The sequence below is a fragment of the Macrobrachium rosenbergii genome, chromosome 36 (genome assembly GCF_040412425.1).
Source record: "Macrobrachium rosenbergii isolate ZJJX-2024 chromosome 36, ASM4041242v1, whole genome shotgun sequence".
In the NCBI taxonomy this organism is placed as follows: domain Eukaryota; kingdom Metazoa; phylum Arthropoda; class Malacostraca; order Decapoda; family Palaemonidae; genus Macrobrachium; species Macrobrachium rosenbergii.
The window spans coordinates 23,945,874-23,968,420 of record NC_089776.1 but is presented as its reverse complement, the minus strand read 5'-3'; positions in this window follow the sequence as shown (position 1 = coordinate 23,968,420).

Here is a 22,547-nt window from a genome sequence, read left to right as displayed (position 1 = left end):
GGGAGAATAAAGGGGGGCTATGAAAGATGCCTGATATGCGTGTGGCCTCTCTGGTGGTTGCCTTAAGACTCTCTCGAGCTGAGGCAAATGACTTGGGTGCTTGCTTCAAACTCCTCCCCCAAACCGCCTTGGCTTGGGACTGGTAGCATCTGAAAAATGACAAAAGACTCGCCAGTACAAAGGTCATAGAAAAGTGAGCTTAAGGTATGATCTAGCTAAGGGTGGTCCTAGCAAAACCTACTCTGTCTGATATGCCTCTAAACTGAAATTCTTATCCTTTTGACAGTTGGTTCTTTGGGAACAACAACTGCTCACTTGCTTCCCTCCCTAGTATGCCCTCTTACTTTAACAAAGGGAGGTCCAACAGTGATTATGAATATTTATAATATATATATATATATATATATATATATATATATATATATATATATATATATATATATATATATATATATATATATATATATATATATATGCAGATGTACCACAGGAAAAAATTATACACAGTGTATTAGTCATTACTGGTTACATCTTTTCTTTAGGTTTTGTAAGACATTAAAAAAGAATGGTTTCTGCCAGTGTCATGTGGGTACTAGAAGAGCTGGAAGACCCAGACCTCCTGGGTGAGAACGATGAGAAAGATACTTGAGGTGAATGGAGATCACTAGTGGAAAAAGCACGGGAAAGCCATGAGTGACGGAATTTCACAGATAGAGGTCCTGTGCATCATATGATGATATAGGTCTGGTTCTCAGCAAATATTTTGTGATGTGGTTGCTAAGCTGATGCTCTTCTATGTTCTGATTCCTATTCATCACGGTCAGATAACTACCAGTTACGTGGTTCATTGCTTATTTCAACAGGAGTACAATAAGTGTTTCTGGAGTCAAGCTGAATTAACTCTTAGCTATTAAGTTCAGATTTTTAGCACGGAACCACTGGAATATATATTTGTGTATGCATTAAAGTATTTTTGTGTGTTTATCTGCTTGGATCTTCACTTTCTAGCTATAAAGTACTAAGAGATTTCATAAAAAAATCTGTTACTGTGATGTTCCTCCTTTCAGAATTTGAGCTCCCAGTGAAATCTAGTTTTCTGCCATTCTTTTTATTATAAGGTAGCACATAATGATTTATTGAAAATCTCTTTTCAAATCTAATGAAGTTGTCATGTATTTCTAGCAAGGATTTAAATAAAGAAAATCATGTGCATGTTAGTGAAAGAAATAAGAGCAGCTTGATATTTATTATAACCTTGAATAGGTGATAACATTCAGCATTAAAATGAAATATTAAATAACTAAATATAAGGAATATTGATAGATAACTGTTTGGATTCTTATTTGTAATACGAGATCTGTGGAATAGGAATAATGGCAGCCTATTCTGATGAAGCAGAAACAAAAATGTAACAAAAAGTAGTCGAGATCTGGTTCATAATAAAGAACTTTAAGATTATAAAAGTGATGACAAACTAGTGTCCGTGGATGATATCTATCTATTTAGGCCACAGAATTTCCTGTACCATTTTCTTATAGGACTAAAACAGATAAAAATATCTGAATGTTGCTCCAAATATAACTTTTAATAAAAAGATCATTATTTTCACTTTCTCTCTCTCTCTCTCTCTCTCTCTCTCTCTCTCTCTCTCTCTCTCTCTCTCTCTCTCTCTCTCTCTCTCTCTGAAGTGTTTCAGAGATAAAGTAATTGCCTTTAGAATGCTTCGTTAGGAATGAAATTCCTTGATGGAAAGCAATTGCCCTTAGAATGCTTCGTTAGGAATGAAATTCCTTGATGGAAAGCAATTGCCTTTAGAATGCTTCGTTAGGAATGAAATTCTTGATGGAAAGCAATTGCCTTTAGAATGCTTTGTTAGGAATGAAATTCCTTGATGGAAACAATTGCCTTTAGAATGCTTCGTTAGGAATGAAATTCCTTGATGGAAAGCAATTGCCTTTAGAATGCTTCGTTAGGAATGAAATTCCTTGATGGAAAGCAATAGCATTTCATAATGCTTCGTTAGGAAAAAATTCCTTGATGGAAAGCATTTCCTTTAGAATGCTTCGTTAGGAATGAAATTCCTTGATGGAAAGCAATTGCCTTTAAGAACTCGTTAGGAACGAAATTCCTTGATGGAAAGCAATTGCCTTTACAATATCGTTAGGAATGAAATTCCTTGATAGAAAGCAGTTGCTTTTAGGACATTTGGTCCGGTTCTCACTTATTACTAAGTGGTGGAGGGTAGACTCCATGAAAGGCTGATGATATATCTTTTTAAGGTTTTCGAGGTTATTTTTTTTTTTTTTTTCTCCTCCACTCAATCTTTATGCAAAATTGAAAATAAAGATTCGAGTACCCTGGGCCCTTTGATGGTAGTGACTCGGCACAGATGACGACCAATGGAACCTCTTGCTTAACAACCTTTCTTTTGGAAAAAACAATAAAGAATCCCAAATATAATCACACTGGAACCTTATGCTCCAGTACACAACAAATCAAAAAAAAGTAAATATCGTCTTGACCCAACCTTGACTCACTTCGACTCCCTCTTTGGGAGTGGAAGTTAGTCAAGGAGCAAATATCAACCCTAAAGTTTAGAAAACTTCTTATTAAAAAGACATCCAACGACAGAAATGTCGTTTAGACAGATAAAAATGAGACGTGACATAAGCCACAACCAAAAAACTCAGTCTGAGGACTATCTGTCAATAAAAGTGTTGACAATATAAATCTTAAAAGTAAAGCATGACACTATGACAGCATTCAGGGTATATTGTACTTCCTGAAAATAATGACGAACCGGTTGACAAAAATATACTATTGGACCTCTCTTAAATGAATATACCAAAATCCAAGACTGTGGTATATATAATACCAAGTAAACAAATAATAAAGCATTAAGAATTGCAAAAATAAAATTTGAGGTCAAGTTACCTCAAAAAATAAAAATTTTGGGTCAAAATAGAGAATTAGACCTTATGTTCCCCAAACCATACAATGTCAAAATTATGGTAAGTATGGACACACAAAGAAAAACTGTCGTAATGAACCTGTATGTGCTTATTGTGGATCTAACAGACATGCCACACAATGGAAATGTAGTGAGCAAATGTGTAAACTGTGGACAGGATCATCATGCTAGGTCAAAGTGTGTGTACTACATATGGCTGAAGTTGAAAAATGTTGCAGAACAGACAGGGATGTCTATCAGAGAGGCTAAAATTGGAATTAAAAATTGAGAGGAATGCAAGATCCATCTAAGAAACATTCATATTCACTCCAATAACAAGAGCAAAAAATGAAGCAAAACGGAAGCAGATAGAAATAACAGAGCACAGAAAATGCGTCTCAAGAAAAAAATTAATAATTTAGAAATAAAAAATAAAATTGTAAAAAATAAAGAAACAGGTACAAATGAGATGGATAATATTTTGTCAATTCATTTGAGTATTATGCAGATAGAAACACAGGAGGATGCTGCTACTAAAGTGACAGAAGAGGGTAGAGATAGACAGGAAATTAAAGATAAAAAAAGGCCTTTGGAGAGAACACCACCCAAAACGAAGAAACCAACTATTATTAGAGAAACATCAGTTAAACCAAAGATAAAGGAGATGAAAAAAGAACAAAAACAAAACAAGCTAGAATATACCTTTATCTCCTAAAATAATAATAGAGCACCTATGAAGGCAAATGTCAGAACACTGAAGAAGTGAAAGAGAATCATACCATAGATGATAATGATTATGTCAAGGGAGAAGAGATTACTCCTTCTCCAATAATTGGAACAAGAGCAAATGAAAAGAGAAATACACATGATAATACTTGTGGATGTAATGATTGTTTCATTGAATTATGCAATAACAACAAAAGCATAACAAAAGATGGTTTAACAAACATTATAAGAAGTTTTATGAAATATGAAAAGAAACCACGGATTTGGTGTCATGAAAAGGGTGCAAATGTGCATTGAGCACTTAGTCTATTATAAGGAAAAACAGATGAATGTCGTGAGTAAATTGTTGAAAAATTCAAATTGATAATACAAAAAAGAGAGTAAAAACCAAACCGCTATAAAAAGTATTTTTCAATGGATTATATTATACAATGGAACGTAAATGGTCTGGAACCAGATTACCTAGAAATACAACGGTTATTAAAGAATATGAACCAATGATATTGTGTTTGCAACATGTCAACAAACAATATTAACGATAGGTAAATATACCTTAGCATCTCTGCATCAAAGAGAGGAAGAGAAATTAGGTACTGCTATATATGTACATAACAAAGCGTATGTTTGACAAAGTACCTGTAGGTACTGATCTGCAAACGTCAGTGTTAGAATACGAATAAAAAACGATAATTATGTAATTTCCATAATTTTGTACAATCAACTAATAAAAATTATGACGTTGACAAATCAAGAATTACTTAATAATACTAAGAACCAACGTTAATAGTAGGTGATTTTAATACCCACAACCCAATGTGGGACTGTAATTATTACAGGTATCAAATAGAGCAGGAATTAAAATAGAGAATTCATAGATTCATATGACATGTGCTGTATAAATGATGACGAAATCAGCACATATTTTCACTTTACATGGAACCACTTATTCCTCAATTGACCTAACTCTATGTACAGCAGACATAGTAGACAGATTGGACTGGAATACAGTAGATGACTTATAGTGATCATTTCCCCATATTAATTTCTTTATTACAGAATAACCCCACCAAACATGCCCCTCGATATAACATTTATAAAGCAGATTGGGAACAATATGAATTCCACACCAGGAATATCCCACCATTTGAATATTTGAAAGACCATAATGAAACTAATGAATTTCTTGTTGATTTCATTACAAATGCTGCTGATAAAGCAATACCAAATCAAATCTCATCCGACAAAACACAAAAAGTCCATGGTGGTCTGAAAAACTAACAAATTAATAAAGGCAAAACACCAAATTGGAGAAGACGACTAAATAATTTGAATGAAAATTCAGTAAATTAAACAAAACGTTACCAATATTAGAAGGAACCTTACAAAACTGACTATATTATTATTAAATTGATACATTAAAACCTCTGTATAATAAAAAATATCTGCAAAAGTTTAAAGAAAGTAATACAGGGAAAATCATTTCATGGAAAAAAATATATCAGAAATATAAAAATACTCCCATACAAAAAATATAGGAAAAATTCAGGAAAAATAAATAATTACCATGTTAAACCACTAGACCATAATAAAAGATGGGAAAAAATACTTGATCTAAAGAAATTAGTAATGTAATAGGTGAAAATTTAGCAAAAGTAAGTAGCAACAAAATTTGAATTGAGCATTTCCACTACAAAGAGAAAAATAATATAGAATTAATAACAATAAATTTTGAAACAGTAGAAGATATATATTATAATAGAAAATTTAGTATGGAAGAGCTGGAATTTGCTCTGTTGAACAGCAATAAATCTGCCCCTGGAGGTGACAATATTTGTTTTGAAATGATATGCCATTTAGCACCTTTGGCAAAGACATACTTGTTAGAGTTTTATAACCACTTATGGCTTAGAAATTTATTTCCTGATGAATGGCGTAAAGCTATAATTATTCAATCCCAAACCTGGAAAAGATCCCAGTAATGTAAACAATTACAGACCAATTTCTTTAACAAGTTGTATGTGCAAATTACTAGAAAATGGTAAATGCTCGACAACATGGCACATACGAAAATAAAATTTTAACTCCCACTCAGTTTGGGTCACAGTGTAACAGGTCTACATTAGATTCTCTCTGTAACCCAGAGACCATATACGCCGGGTTTTTTGAACGAAAACAAATTACTGTAGCTGTCTTTTGACATTGAAAAAGCATATGACACTACATGGAGGTATGCTATATTAAAAACTTTACAAAAACAACAACATCTGTGGACATTTACCTGGGTTTATACAAAACTTTTGACAAATCGCAGTTTCAGGTGAGAATTGATGATATTCTGTCTAGGGCTCACTCTAGAAAATGGTGTTCTGGAAGCGTCCTTAGTGGCACACTGTTTACGTTAGCAATTAATGATATCAGTAAAGGGTACCTACTGGTATTAAGAAGTAACTTGTATATGGATGATTTTGCCATATATTGATGGCATCTCCGAATAAAACATACAGAACAGATCATTAATAAAGCATGAAGTAAAAAAATAGATGAATGGGCTGTATCATAGGCTTTGTTTTCCATGAAAAAGCCCAAGCAATCATGTTTTATATAAAACAAAAATGGAAAAAAGGAGAAGAAATAGACTTAAACCAGAAACCATAACAGTATACCAATTGGCCAAACAGCAAAATTTTAGGATTAGTATTTGATGCTCACATGAACTGGAAAGCCCACATAACATATAAATCAAAATGTAAAAGAGCATTAAACCTAATTAAAAACTGTCGAAAGACACTACTTGAGGAGCCGATAGACATACCCTTACTTTATTGTATAAAGCATCGTTGATTATCGGAGAAGTGAAATATGGCTCGGCATCCAGACGCAACCTTTGAAAACGGTTAGACCCAATTCATAATGAGGGTCTTAGAATATGTTCTAAGGAGCTTTTCGATCATCACCAACATCTTCTTTACAAATTTGAATCTTAATTGTTTATATCTCCATAGAGAGCTAGTAACGATAGAAAGAACATCTGAATTTAGACAAATGATTCTCAGCAAAAAATTATTTGGATTAAGTGTTGTTATAATAATCATCCACCTTCTTTCCCAATTAGGGCTGAAGATTGTGAAGTCACTAAATATGTATAACACATTGCCTGTAATGTTAAATTATATAACCGGACAATGAATAAAACGAGGAATTTGTACACACTTGATATTTATCAAAAAATAATTCATATACTCCGAATGCAAAGACAACATGTCTGATAAGAACATATAATCAAAAAGGTCCACATTACTGCAATATACACTGACGGATCTAAATCCTAATACGGAGTGGGATATGCTGCAGTATCCCAAACAAAACGTATCAGTTCTCCTTCCCAGACCACAAAGCCTCTGTATTTTACAGCTGAGTTATGTGCAATAGTATCGGCCACAAAAATAATTAGAAGTCTCATATAATAATTTTGTAAATTTATAGCGACTCCCAGAGGGTGCTATAGAAGCTATTCAAAGCTATAATCCCAAAATATTGTACAACATATAAGTTCTCAATCCATAAATTGTATAATAAGGGAAAAATATTGAAATATGTTGGATCCCTGCCCATGTGGGGATTAAGGGAAATGAAGAAGCGATAAAGCAGCTAAGAAGAAGCGGTCTACATGACAAAGCAAATGTAAAGGCATCCCTATCAGTGACTATACAAAATATAAAAAGCAGTCATTGTAAAAAATGGCAAAATATATGGAACGAAGAACCTGAAAATAATAATTAAAACAGATAAAAATCCAGTGTTGGAAAATGGAGTTCGTCATATCAAAGAGGGAGCAGCACAAGTAATTCTGACACGTCTTCGAATGAGCCATACTCGTTGGCATGGACAGCAATAGACGATCCATGGCCTCTTCCGTGCTGATTGCAATGTTGCTGATAACAGTTAAGCATATACTGTGTGAATGTCCAAAATATAACGATGCAGCGACTATCAAATTTTAGAAAATAGACCGATAAGAGAAATTTGTCAAGTCTTTAACGTTCTCAATGGCACCCATTTTAATGTTTCATGTGAGAAGCTACCAAAATTAATTGGAAAAATATAAGAAAAAACAATCCAATCGTAATAGATTTTAAAACAAGTAAATTTATGATTTTGTAATTTATTTTAAAATTTTAATATACCTTTTTAGTGATATGTGTATGGAAGCATGAGTTTAAATGTATTTATTGTGTGAGGTGTGTTCCAGTATGAAAGCGTATGCCTTTTTGCAGCTTTTAATTTCATTTTTTCATTTTAGTTTATCATCATTGACAGAAGTGACTGTGGGTCCCAGGTGTAGGCTTCTAGCTGAGCATGATTCCATCCTAATCCCTTCGGGCCAGCCCTATGAGCTGATGGTCAGCTCAGTGGTCTGGATTAGAAACTATTTTAATAATAATAATCTTGCATTAGAATAGTGTATATCTCTCCAGCTTTAATCTCGCCGTTAATCAAAATGAATAACTATCTTGATTTATGAAAGCAGAGCTATGCTTTCCTGCAAGGTTTACAGTTTATTTCTCAAAATGCAGTTTCAGTCGAAGTCAGAACAGATCATCCTATTTCATCGTGCTATATGGAAAACGGCTATTTATAATACGTCTGAAGTCCACCAAACGGTTAACTCATGAGCTTACTGGCTTTGAAGAGAGTGCGAATCACCTCATTTTTCATCATATTTATAAATATTTTAAGTTAAAGAGATTTCCCCAGCGCAGTATTAAATGACAATTCCAGAAAGTAATTTAGTTTCAAGATTAGACCACCCCCAGCTGTTATTCTGATGCGCTTTGAGTCAGAAGATTAATCTGGTTGACAAAAACTCCAGGACATATATAAATTTTATGCATAATTAATACTAAAACATGAAGTCTGCGGAATTCCAGAGAATTCCTGGAACATGCAATGAACGCCACACCTAAAGTCTCTCCATAAACTGAGACCGTGTCTCACGAAGCACGAGAATGCCGGCAACATTTCAGTGGTCGCGTGGAAGCCCATATGAATGAATGTTGCAGTGGAACTTCATGTTGTATTCCAAAACGTGTCAGAATATCCATGAATGTATCTCTCTCTTTGGTCTTTGAGGTTTAATATTGTAATATGAAAATCACCAAAGATATTCGAACAAGTACACAATGTTTATATAATTTGGCAGTTCCAGTGATTTACCCGTGATACACACACGAAATTACGAACGGCAGATAGTTAAGTCCAATTCATTTTTATTTATTTTTTGTGCGTTGAGCCTTCCTTCATACACACAAATATACATATATTATATATATATATATATATATATATATATATATATATATATATATATATATATATATATATATATATATATATATATATATGTTATGTGTGTGTTTATCTATGCATGTATAACTGAATCACGAAAATATGGGACGTGATGAATATATAAAGACAAAATCGATGATGGCAGCAGTGGAGTGCTACAAGGTCTTTTGACTTATAGACCTTTACTTAGCAGACTGAAGAAATATAAAAATAAGTTAACAAAGAAAGCTCATATAAATGACAGATGGGGATTACAAAGGAAAAAATATGTACCTGGAATCCAACACAATTGAAGAATTAGCAGACCTACCAAAACAGGGTTAATATTTAATAGATTTTACAAAGGATTAGGCTCTATGGCTCAGAAGCAGGGACGGGACAATTAAAAAGATTATAAAAGGAAGGTGACCGACCACCAAAAAATCTTATAAAAGTACAACTCAATAATTATTTTGGTAAATAATAAAATTTTTTACAAGGTGAAACAATATTTTTATATATATAATATATATATATATTTCTATATATATATATATATATATATATATATATATATATATATATATATATATATATATATATATATATATATATATATATATATATATAAAATATAAAAACATACGAATACATACAAAATATATATAAGGTAACTAATTTTTAATTAAGTCATTGATTTTATGGTTTAGGATAGTGAAAGTAACGTAGAGAAAGAAACTCCTAAGAACATTCTTAGCTTGCTGTAGGCTATTATAGTGGTTTTGAAAACATAAAATCATTGTTATAATTTTTTAATGTCAACCTCAATTTTTCCTATAATAACACACTAAAAGGAATGTTAATGAAAAATAACATTAAGGAAAACTACAACATAATATATAAAGTTCCATGTATGGACTGCCCCTCTTTTTATATCGGCCAGTCTAACAAGGATTTAGATGTGTGGATTCAGTAGCATAAGCATTCTGTCAAAACTGGGCAAACATCCAATGCTATATTCATTCATTTAAGTAAAAACTCTCAGAGGATAAATTGGACTGAAAGTTCAGTGATTGACAAATCGAAAGATTTCTCTTCACAAAATCTTTTAGAATCTGCTATTAGGCCTATACAGCTTACTTCCAGTTGTAATTTTAATCTGAACCCTAGCATGTATTATTTGGATCCCTGTATAAGTAAAATGTTCAAGAATGATCTAAAAGATATCAAATTCACCCAGCCTTGACGTAAACACTGAAGGGGAATTTTTATAAGTGATAAACGACCCGTCAACAGGCTATTGTAGTGTTTCTGAAAAGTCATCGTTCCCTAACCATTCGGTGGTTCGAGTCCACCTGGTCACGGATTATTTATGACTTATAAAAATTCCCCTTCACAGTTTATTTCATGGTAACTTGAGTTTAATATTAAACGACATTTGTAGCTTGAAGTTTGTGAATATAAAAACTGTCACAATATAGGTGAATAAATGTGTTTATATATATATATATATATATATATATATATATATATATATATATATATATATATATATATATATATATATATATATATATTTGTGTGTGTGTAATTGGCTATGTTTTTGTTTGAAAAAACTTCAGTACAAGGAAGAAAAAGACCGAAATTATTGAATACATTGTTGTAAGCTCTGTAAAGCAGTTATAGAAAATTAATTGAGCTAAGCACAAATAGTATGACTGAAGCTTGAATAAAGCGTTGGCAGTTGACGAACTCTGTGTTTGAGAGTGTTGACTGTGAATGTTCGCGAACATTAAAATGTTTCTTTATATAATTTTGTCGAATGGAGAACATTCTTTTTAAACTCATCCTTAGTTTCCTGACTGAAGTTTTACTTTGTTTAGATTGTCACAATCACCTCGCCACTCTTTTATACTAATACAATGTTAAAGAGGAAGTTGATTAATATGCAATTATCATGATAACACGAGGTAATTTACCTTTTCCATGTTTAGTTCCAGTTATAGTTCCCATTATTATTTTATTTTTTTATAGTTTTAGCACATGCATTCTTTAGTTATTATCTTAGTATAAAGTGTATGTTGTTGTACCATCATGTTTGTCATTTAGCTTATTTGTTTTTATGTTTCCTTTATAGAAAAGAATGCTTTTTACAGAATAAAAAGATTTTAGAATATGTCATTACTCCATCGTGATTTCACGATAGCAAAAAATCTGCTAAAGAAGTGTTACTGTCCGGGGAAGTAAAGCATTTGAAGGCCACTAAGGTGATCTGAAGGAAAGGAGGGTTGAAGAGACGCAAATAAAGTAGAGAATAATTACTAAAAAGATTTCATAGCCCTTTCATGTCACCCTCTATTTCCTATACATTTCAAGCGAGAATTCTTGATCATGATTTTGTTGGAATCAGGAAAGTTATTGGACAGAATCTGAATCAGGGTGTACAACTCTTTACACAAACATGGAATGGGAAATAGATAAAAGATAACCATATATATATATATATATATATATATATATATATATATATATATATATATATATGTGTGTGTGTGTGTGTGTGTGTGTGTGTGTGTATGTATGTGTGTAAGTAACCTCTTTGTTAAATTATGTGAATTAGCACCATCAATAAATTTTACTATAAAAATGGGAAAGGATGATAGCCTACCATTTTTAGTTTGCTAGATACATAGGACTAGAAATGATTTAATTCTGTTGATGTTCATTTTTATTCTGGTCACAGAATTAAAGTTAAGAAATCAGTTTCCACATCCATGTTTCAAAATGTATAGTTCCTCAATGGAGGGGTTGGTATCGTTCTCGGCTAGCACTCTGCTAGGCCCGAGTTCGAGTCTCCGACCGGCCAATGAAGAATTAGAAGAATATATTTCTGGTGCTAGAAATTCATTTCTCGGTATAATGTGGTTCGGAATCCACAATAAGCTGTAGGTCCCGTTGCTAGGTAACCAGTTGGTTCTTAGCCACGTAAAATAAATCTAATCCTTCGGGCCAGCTCTAGGAAAGCTGTTAATCAGCTCAGTGGTCTGGTTAAACTAAGTATATTTACCTGAATACATTGACGATGAAATTAAATATGATCAGGAGTATAGGCGAAAAACTGCAATATCCTAACTGTATGAGAAAATGCATTAAAACTGCAAAACAGACTTTTTATTATAACATAAAAGAAGCTTATAACAAAAAAAGAAAACTTTTTGTTCTGCGATATAATAATAATATCAAAGATTCTCCCAATCTACTTTGGAATATTGGATTTAATGTAATATTTAAGAACAATAAACCAGCCAACTAAGTACTTACATTAACTCGCCCGACAAAACGAAAGGATGTGTTTACCTAAGTCCATGTAAGTCTTGTGGTGATTTTATTTATTTTTTTTTTAGAAAAGAGAATAGAACAGCATAAAAGGTATGTAAGAAATGCACAGGTGAGCAATGGAATTTTTGTACATGTTAGTGAAAACGATCATACAGTTCCTTCCAATAATGCAGAAAAGAAACATCTTCGAATCGAGCTTTATAAAGGAAAGTTTCCCTAAGGACATAAATGGAAGTCAAGGCATGCATAAAGTTGATCCACTAATTTCCACAGAAATTACAAGGAGTTTAAATTTTAAGGAAGATAGCTGAGAGACGAGACAAAGGGAAGCAGGCCCCCAACGGATTTGTTAAATTTAACTTGCTACTAATGAGAATAGGACTCTGCATACAAAACACCTGTTAGGTTCGAATGCTTGGTTTTTAACCATCTGTATATTCATATGTACTGTCATGCTTACATTATATATATATATATATATATATATATATATATATATATATATATATATATATATATATATATATATATATATATATATATATATATATATATATATATATATATATATATATATATATATATATATATATATATATATATATATATATTTTTTTTTTTTTTTTTTTTTTGGCGATCGCCTTTGTGCCATTGACTTCTTGGGAACTAACTTTCTCATATTTTCTCACTTCTGCTTTTAATCATTCTTCAAAATTCTGGATAACGGCACACAGTCGTGGTGTGGTTGCCATTTATTTCACTGGCAGCGGTTCCGTTTGGCCTGTGTCCAGGCTTTTTCAAGCATCCAAAAGGACGGCAGTTTGGGATTAGGGGCGGTTGCTATTACTTTTATTTACAAAGCTTAATTTACTATGGGTTGGTTAATTATTTACATCATATTTACATAATATGTTATTACATGGTGTAACTACATTATTGTATTAGTTTTACATTCTATTTCAACTTCTTATATATTAGTAATAAAATTAATAATTTCTTCGTCTGTGGTGTTTGGGAGGGGCTGTTTTGGCGATGACCTTGACCCTACAGGTCTCCTGTCCCTGGGGAGGTACGAGGGTAGGCCCCCCTCTCATTCCATCTGGGTGTTAAGGGTCGGCTTGCATGTTGTTATACACAGCTTCTGTTATTGTCATGTCCCGATATGTATTTCATTTGTATTTTATTCTGGTGTTGTCTGTCAGTTCTTGTAACGATGGTTTCCTGTCGTGTTGGTTCGTGTAGTGTTGAAAGATGGCTCCCGTGTTTCTGTGCGTCGTAAATCGCCGTCTAAGTGCTGTTGATGTCCTATCGATGTAGCTTTCAGTGGGAGGTCTGCATTCCTCCTCAGGGCAAATACATTCATAAACCACATTGATAGTCATCTTCGGTGTGGGTCCGCAAGTGCTGTTTTTCATTACAAGAGATGCTAGTAGGTTGGGCTTACAATATACCCGTTTGTTGCTGTATTGTTGTATTTGTTGTTAAAATTAGTTTGGTAATATATCGTTATTTGTCGTCCTATCTTCTTGTCGTGTCGGTCTGTTGCGTTGTTTTGTTGGTATAATCGTTCAAAAAACCTGCGTATTTGTGATTGTATCATTTTATCTTCAAATCCGTTATTTGTGAGCAGCAGTTGTATTCTGTACAGCTCTGCGTGTGTTGCTTTCCATGTGGTACAGTGAGTGGGTGAAGGCCCGCCGCACACATGGTCGGACTACTGACAGTTTATATGCCTCGGGGCACTCACCTCTCCCATTAAGGCATCGCCCGACGTTCGTTGCCTTTATGTATACGTCCGTGTCATATTTGCTTGTCCCTGTGTTTACTAGTATGTCTAAGAACGGTACGTTTTGGCCTACGTTGTTCTATGGTGAAATTCAGCACGGACTTTTCTGTAAAGGTGTCTTTCAGTGTCTGTGCATCTTGTTTGTTGTTTGTTGCGATGAAAATGTCATCAGTGTGTCTTGCACAGATTTCCGGGTTTTCATGTAAGCTCCGTAATATTTCATATATTAGGATGACCACCACTACGCTTTCTCGTCGCTTAACATACCACCTCCAGACAGGAGCGCCGAAAACGCACACACATCAAGCGAATTGCACTAGCTTGACAATGGAAACACTAGTGAACAACACCATTATAACAGATAGTTCAAATGAAAAGAGGCGCCTTCAGATAAAAGAGGGTTTGCATATAGGGAGAAAAAAACTGTCAATGAATGCGCAGATTGGTTCTACATCTATTCCCCTGCCTTCATTCAATCTTTGATTTTTTGTAATAATGATTAGTTTTTATTCTTTTTAGTTTCAATAATACTCTCGGTGTAGCCTTTATAGCTGTTTGGTGACACCACTCATTTATTTTAACTAGCAATCTGTAATTGGAGCCAATTTCATGTATAAACTTATCTGAATTGTTTTGCTTAATTTGAGAATAATTATGACAAGCAAAATGTTATCGCTTACTCAAGATAGTTTTGAATAAGCAATGACAGTTTGCTGTGTTTTGCTTTTCGTGTTGGCCAGTCTTCTATATATATATTCTCTTATATTTAAATATAAAACATCTTTTATATGTTTTAAGGTTATATTTTTCTTTATATACATATATATATATAATATGTATACCTTTTACTGTTTATACACAATTACTGCTTAAGTTCATCGCTTTTCATGTTAATAAATGTGTGTGTGTGTGTGTGTGTGTGTGTGTGTGTGTGTGTGTGTGTGTGTGTGCGTGTATAGGCAAATTGAAGTAACGGAAAGGCGTTCTTTTTTCTTTATCCATTTATTAACACCGACGTTTCGTATCTCTTGATACATTTTCCGGGCTGAAAAGCGATGAACTTAAGCAGTAATTGTGTATAAACAGTAAAAGGTATACACATTATATACCTGCTAATACCATGTTAAAGGACAGTTAAAAGAAAAAAAAGGACAACCTTAAAAACACTTAAAAGATGTTTTAAAAAGTATTTTAAAAAATAAGAGAACAGAACAGCAGAAGAAAGCCAGGGCCAACACGAAAAGCAAAAGACACCTACCCACACCGGTAGTGTTAAGCAAACTGACACAGACAACCAATGCCGGGGGTTGGGGGGTGGAAGAATATAAACAAAGAACTTAGAGCAGGTACGTTAAGCGATGAACAGATGAGCGGAAGTTGATTGGTGATTAGGGGCAGGGACGGTTAATTTAATCATAATAGATTTAAGTATGGATAATTCTTTTACGTATCGTGTTCTCCCAGTTATACTAAAATCCTTAGCATCTATATGTGTCGTACAAATTTTGCTGTGATGTCTTACATTGGAATGCTCGGGATTGGATAATCGACAGCCTGTCCTAAAACTAACTCCTTGATGAGAGGAGACTGGGACTTTTAGCGGTGTCCCGGTACAACCGATGTACGTGCCAAGATCACATCTAGAACAATTATACTGATAAATCACACCGAAAGTAAACAAGGGGCAAATTCTGTCCATGGCATGGAAAAGAGATCCAATGGTTCATGGGTTTATTGGGATAAACTTAAGATTAAGAGATGGTAATTGTCCGTTGAATAGCCTGATACTGTACATTATTTGTATGCAAGATTTCTTTTTTTTTTACATGACAACTGATTTCGAAAAAAATGTATCAGGCTATTCAACTGACATTTACCCGCTCTTAATCTTAAGATTGATTAGGCTTCTTACGTTTTCATCTTTATGATGAAAATGAAAGAGTGAGACATCTGTTTCGTAGGATCACCAAGACAGTTCTGAGAAAAATCAACTCACCCGAATCGGTGTTAACACACAATCATGCGAACGAAATGCAACCTTGAGCTACGAGACTTACCGTGTGTCACACACTACATTAAAGTTCACGAACACATGATCCTTTAACTGGATATCAGTTTACTAACAGTTGTGACATGCCTGCATTACCCTTGAGTACAGTAAACATAATGTTGAAAATGGCAAATAGGTTACCACCTTGAATCACGCCATCTTCAGTTGCAATAATTATGTCTACATTTTACAAAGGTCATCAAATATTGTATAAACATTGGCACCGAGTACCCTCCCACTCTAACTTCAAGTTCTTTCACTACTTTCTATAGAAATGAATTCAGCAGTAACATATTTCCATTATGGTTTTTATTTCAGTTATGATTATTATATCCTATTGTACATATTAATACCTCTAACATATTACACACACACACACACAAATGTACAGTATATATATATACATATATATATATATATATATATATATATATATATATATATATATATATATATATATGTATATATATGTATGATAAGGACAAAAATCATCGCACATACATGAATAACGACATTGAATATCCTTTAAGATATTTCCAGTTTCTCATGTTACACTGGTTCGTTCTGGTTTTCATAGTTTTTTTTTTTTTTTTTTTTTTTTTTTTTTTTTTTTTACGAAATAAAACCATTTCTCAGTAGATGGGATGGAAAGTGATAATAGCCTTGCACGATGTTAATGCTCTTATCAAGTTTTTAAAACGTATTATTGAATTGATGTTAGGTGGTACATTCAAGATTTCTTGTCTGAAACAGTATAATAGTATCATTTCAATCTATTTTGAAAAGTAATTTAAAGCTCTTAGTGATAAATTACTTTTTAAAAACAGCTGTTCGGCAATATTGAAAATTTCCGGATAACTGAACAACTTCCTAAAGGAGTTGGTAAATGATCAAACTTCAAACTTTTTGTCGTAGACTGATTTATGCGTTGGACATACTATAAAGGTCCTACAACTTGGATATGTAAGCTCTCAAGGTTTTGCAGGTGTTCCACTTTCATTTTCGAATATACACTCATTTTACGGTGCCTTTGTCTTGACAACCAAGCGCAAAAGATAAAGAAAAAGATTTCACACATAATTAATGTAATGCCAAGCATTAAAACGTTTTGCGGTAAATGCCAGTGCATCATTCATATTTGAGAAAATAATTAAAACGTGTATCATTTACCTTTTAATAGATATATTTATTGTTTCGCCTCAAAATTAAATGTTAAAACCGAAAGATCTCTTGTTTGGTGCAAGGCAAAACATGAATACATAAGATGACTCCACAAGAGAAACAAAGTCAGTATTAATTTTATTCGGTTTTTTGTAACTGATGTGAAAATTCTATAAATTTTACACAGATTAAATTCATTTTATCACATCGTCAGAGAGAGAGAGAGAGAGAGAGAATATTCTTTACTGAATCGTTGAACTGAGTTCATTTAATGTCATCAAAACGTTCTGGGTCAGTTCAATGATGTAATCGTTAAGCCTCGGCTGTGATTAAACACAAGCCTCCTTTTCATTTCGATATTACTACCCACAAAGTGCCCTTTGAAAGTAACTGCCTTGTCTTTGTAATACAAGCTGCTTCATAGTACTCACGATAATCTGGCCTAACCTTTATAAGAGTAATTCTTGATTAACAATAGGGAAATTGTGAGGAGGGAAAATGGAAGAAATCTGATTACGGGTCTTCATGAGAGATCCTTCTTGGGCTCTAACTGAATTAAAGGATTATTATAGGGGGTGTCTTTAGAATATACGATCCTTCTTTTTCACCGTACCTTTTCCTCATTTCTTCCTGTTCTCTGGATTTTGTTTTCCAGTTGTGAAAGAAAATTACCATGCTATTCCTATTCCCTGGGAATGAATTCACATTGCAGGGAAGGGTTCCTTTCTTGAAAAGTTATAAAGATTAAATATCAACAGATGAATTGGGGTTTTTGCTTCAGATGAATCTTCTCAAACATACTATCAATATTTGCATTTCAGAGGGGACACTTACAGAAAGAAAGAGGCTCATCCAGTAGTCTTTCAAACCCACTGGATGCCTTTTCATTCAAAATGAATAATGTTTTTATCTTGTGATCATATCGTCATTAAAAATCATTCAAATTGAAGTTGATAAAGCTATGGCATATATACGCAGCTGAAGAAGGCTTTGTATAAAAAACTTTCAAAAGAATAAAGAATTACGAAATTTTATGTGGAGGAACAAATTAGTGATTCTGAAACCGCGACCAACCTCTTCTTTCATCTTACTGATATCCATTTATATACTACCAAATCCTTGTACAAATCACTCACTATGACGTCCATTATGAACACCGTTATTTTCGATGGCATCAAAATATGCGAATTTGACCAATATCATAATGAGAAGGCATAACAGTAAGAGAAATTACTTTGCAAGAGGCAAAGACCAAAGACAGAAAAAAGACAAGGTATTCGTATCGCATAAGAGAAAGCACAATGATACAGAAAAAATTATATAACTACAAAGATCTTTCTCTATAATGTATACGTCAGGGAATAAATCTAAAATAACAGAAACAACCGAGGACGATGTTGGAGATTTTCGGTTTGTCACATGAGGTGTAGTTGTCTTCAGACATATTTCATATCAATAGGCAACCCCAACGTTTTATAAAAATGAAACGTGTGTTTTCGAAAAGTATGTAAATCGTATTTCCACAGAATTCGGAAAGGAAGCGACTTGAACATACCGAGCATATACCATGTGCTCTTATTTACCAACTACAAAACAAAGACTGTGCTTATATTCCCAAAACTTAATTACGTACTCAGTATGTTGATACGGAAACAGTATGAACTTAGTGATATTTAACAAAAATAAAAAAACAAATACATCCTATTTTGCGTGCAAATGGGAAATGTAAATTTTCAGCTGTGTATCAAGAATTTCTCGTGGCTGTTCTATTCACAGTACTAAATTGTTTAATAGTTGTACTCGGAGACTTACCTCCCCAAGCGTAATAAATCACAAATAATCTGTTGTTATTCCTGTCTCAGAAGAATAAATCATTCACTGTAGAGGTTCCATAAATCTTGTGTCTGAGCATGAAAAATGAGGTCATTGGTCATGCACACGCATTCATCCAAATCAAGAGATATGTAGTAATAATAATAATAATAATAATAATAATAATAATAATAATAATAATAATAAGAAGAAGAAGAAGAAGAAGAAGAAGAAGAAGAAGAAGAAGAGGAAGAAGAAGAAGAAGAGGAAGAAGAAGAAGAAGAAGTAGAAGAGAGTATATGTTAGTAAGTTTGACATAAATTTCAGATGGATTTCCTCAAATGGTCACAAAAGAGAGAGAGAGAGAGAGAGAGTTGTTCCGACACACGAGAGAACACGTTAACCTAATACAGTAAAGGCTTGTTCGGTACAGTCACAATGTTAATCGGAGGATGTCAAACAGTTTTGTGTGTCGGGTGAAAAGGTCACGTAATTCAAGTATAAAACTAGCATGTTTCCAAATCAAGCAGAAATCGACATCTTTTTCATGAAAGCATAATTTCATTAAACATTATAAACATTTTTCTTCAGATTTTTTATATTTTCTTGATTATACTATCCCATAAAATTTTTATATTTTCTTCATTATACTATCCCATAAAATTTTTATATTTTCTTGATTATACTATCCCATAAAATAGTTTTTAGTGATAAAAACAACAGCGTTACCTGAATGAACTGGGTCGCCTACATACTGTACACATATTCGTTCCACCATGTTACCAAATGACATTAAAAAGCTTTCAGACAAGCACTCAGTTTACATAATTGATGAATTAACTTAATTGTATCATACATTTAGTGGCAGAAACCATGGAAATGTTAGTATAATATTATTTGCGTACACTAAATGTTCGACTCATGAAGCTAGCGCACATTTCAGCTTTTGCACTAAAACCATAAATAAAAAATGAAATATAACAAGATATATAAATATATATATATATACAAGATATAATAATTTATATATATATATATATATATATATATATATATATATATATATATATATATATATATATATATGTGTGTGTGTGTGTGTGTGTGTGTGTGTGTGTGTGTGTGGTGCTCTATATAAGACAGGAATATGATTCAGTTCTTTATTAACTCTTTAACTGCTAGGTGAGTCACTGTTGCCAAAAAAATCTGGAAGATCAGCAAAGGCTCATTGGCAATTCGTTTCACCCCTTACACATAATATGCCTCCACCTCTGTCGCATCACAAGCGCTTTTGCTGCCAGGGTAGTGAGGCCCTTCCTGCTAATTCCTCTTCATCACCGTCTACAGTATCAGCCCCTTCGTGGGTCTTCCTCTCGGCTTCCCTCCTAACACTTCCGAATTGCACAAGCTGACAAACTATCAAATCCACACATTACACATACACATTATATTAACCTCAAGCGTGTGTAATATGTTTGTAAAAATGCTTGTTTATTCTGGAAGTTAAAAACCTGTTCGATCCCGTCAGAAGTCTGAGGTGTGTGGAAAGCGTTCAAAATATAGCAATAATTTACACATATATATATAGATTTGCATATATATGCATACAGTATATATTTATATGTAATATATATATATATATATATATATATATATATATATATATATATATATATATATATATATATATACTGTATTTATATACAGTATATATATATATATATATATATATATATATATATATATATATATATATATATATATATATATATATATATATATATATATATATATATAAATATATATATGTGTGTGTGTGTGTATGTATGTGACTGTCTGTATGTATGCTTGCGCATATGCTTATTGCATGTTTTCTAATTAATTATTGAAAGATAAGTCGAAAATGAAAAATGAAGCTAGAATTTTCATTCAAGGATAATTTAAATGCAAGTTGCAATTGTGCAGTTAATGAGCAATATACATCAAGATTCCGATTTTCACATTTTATGATGCAAGGAACAAAAACAAACAATAACTGTTTTGTTTTGCGTTAAATATTCAGTTGTAATTGTAATTATGAAAAGTACTCAAAGTTTACTTGTCATTATGTAAATAACTCACTTGGAATCCAGCTGATACATATAAGAAATACATTAATAGACTTATTAAATAAATATCTGGTTTCTTTGAGTCCGTTATTATATACAGACCTATCTGAGACGTTCTATGGTTAGGATGGCTTTAGTATTGCTGTACAAATAATAATACGCTGCGTGGAGTAGGTAGATATAAATGAAGACATTAAACTTAGAACTTAAATTTAGGTTTATTGTATTTTTAGGATGCCGATCAAACCCCTTTGAAAAAAATATATTTTGAATTCTCAAAATCATGACTTATCTAGATGTTACGGTTGATAATCGTTATGTAAGTTTAACGATATAACTGTATTGATGTTCCAGTGTATCTTCGCCTATGGTAATGGTGGAAGGTTTCAGATCTTGTGAACTCCCCTCGATGTGGGACCACCTTGACGTGGTGAGGGGGCTCTTGAACCCCTGGAATTTGTTCCCGAGTTTGAGTCCAGGAGTCTCATGTATGATGATATATTTATTTGGATTAATTTTGTGGAATTTTCCACTTTTTGTAAAATTTATTGGACCTGATAATTAGGAGAAGATATCATAGCTGGGATTGGGTTTATATCTGAAGCTAAGTAATGGGACCTGTGGTAAGACCATCAACTACCCGATAATGTTCGGACCTGAGAGATATTGGGTTGGTATCTCAAAGGCGGAACTATTCTTTAGGGCTGGACCACGAATTACAGGGGTGTCTGGTTCTGGGGATAGGACTATCGGCATTCTATCCGGTTTGCCCATAACATGATTAGGGTGGGGATGATTGTATTCTTGTAATACTCTCAGTCCTAGCAATCGGGTTTGGCTCACACTTGGGCCACCCTAATCATGTTGTCATTCCCTGTGGGGTAGGGTAGGGGTCGGACATTTGGGTTGTCACTTGTCCCATTGGTGGAAGAATAAACCCCATGAAAGGCTGATGATATATTTTTAAGGTTTTCAGGTTTATATTTTTAATTAATTTTTTTCCCCTCTTTAGTCTTTATGTCTAGTTGTTATAAGGATTTGAGTACCCCTGGGCCCTAATGATGGTGCTATTCTGGCACAGATGACGACCTCTGCATCCACCTTGGAGACTGAAAGTTCCCCGGATGATAACTACTCCAAAAATAAATTGACAAATAGCAGTACAGGTAATAACAAATCTCTTGATCCCCCTCCTGATTTCCCCTTCCTTGGACCCTCTAGCCATGCTTCATTGATGACGACTTCAAGCAGGGACACGGACTTCTCTAAGAAATCTTCATCTTAAATTAA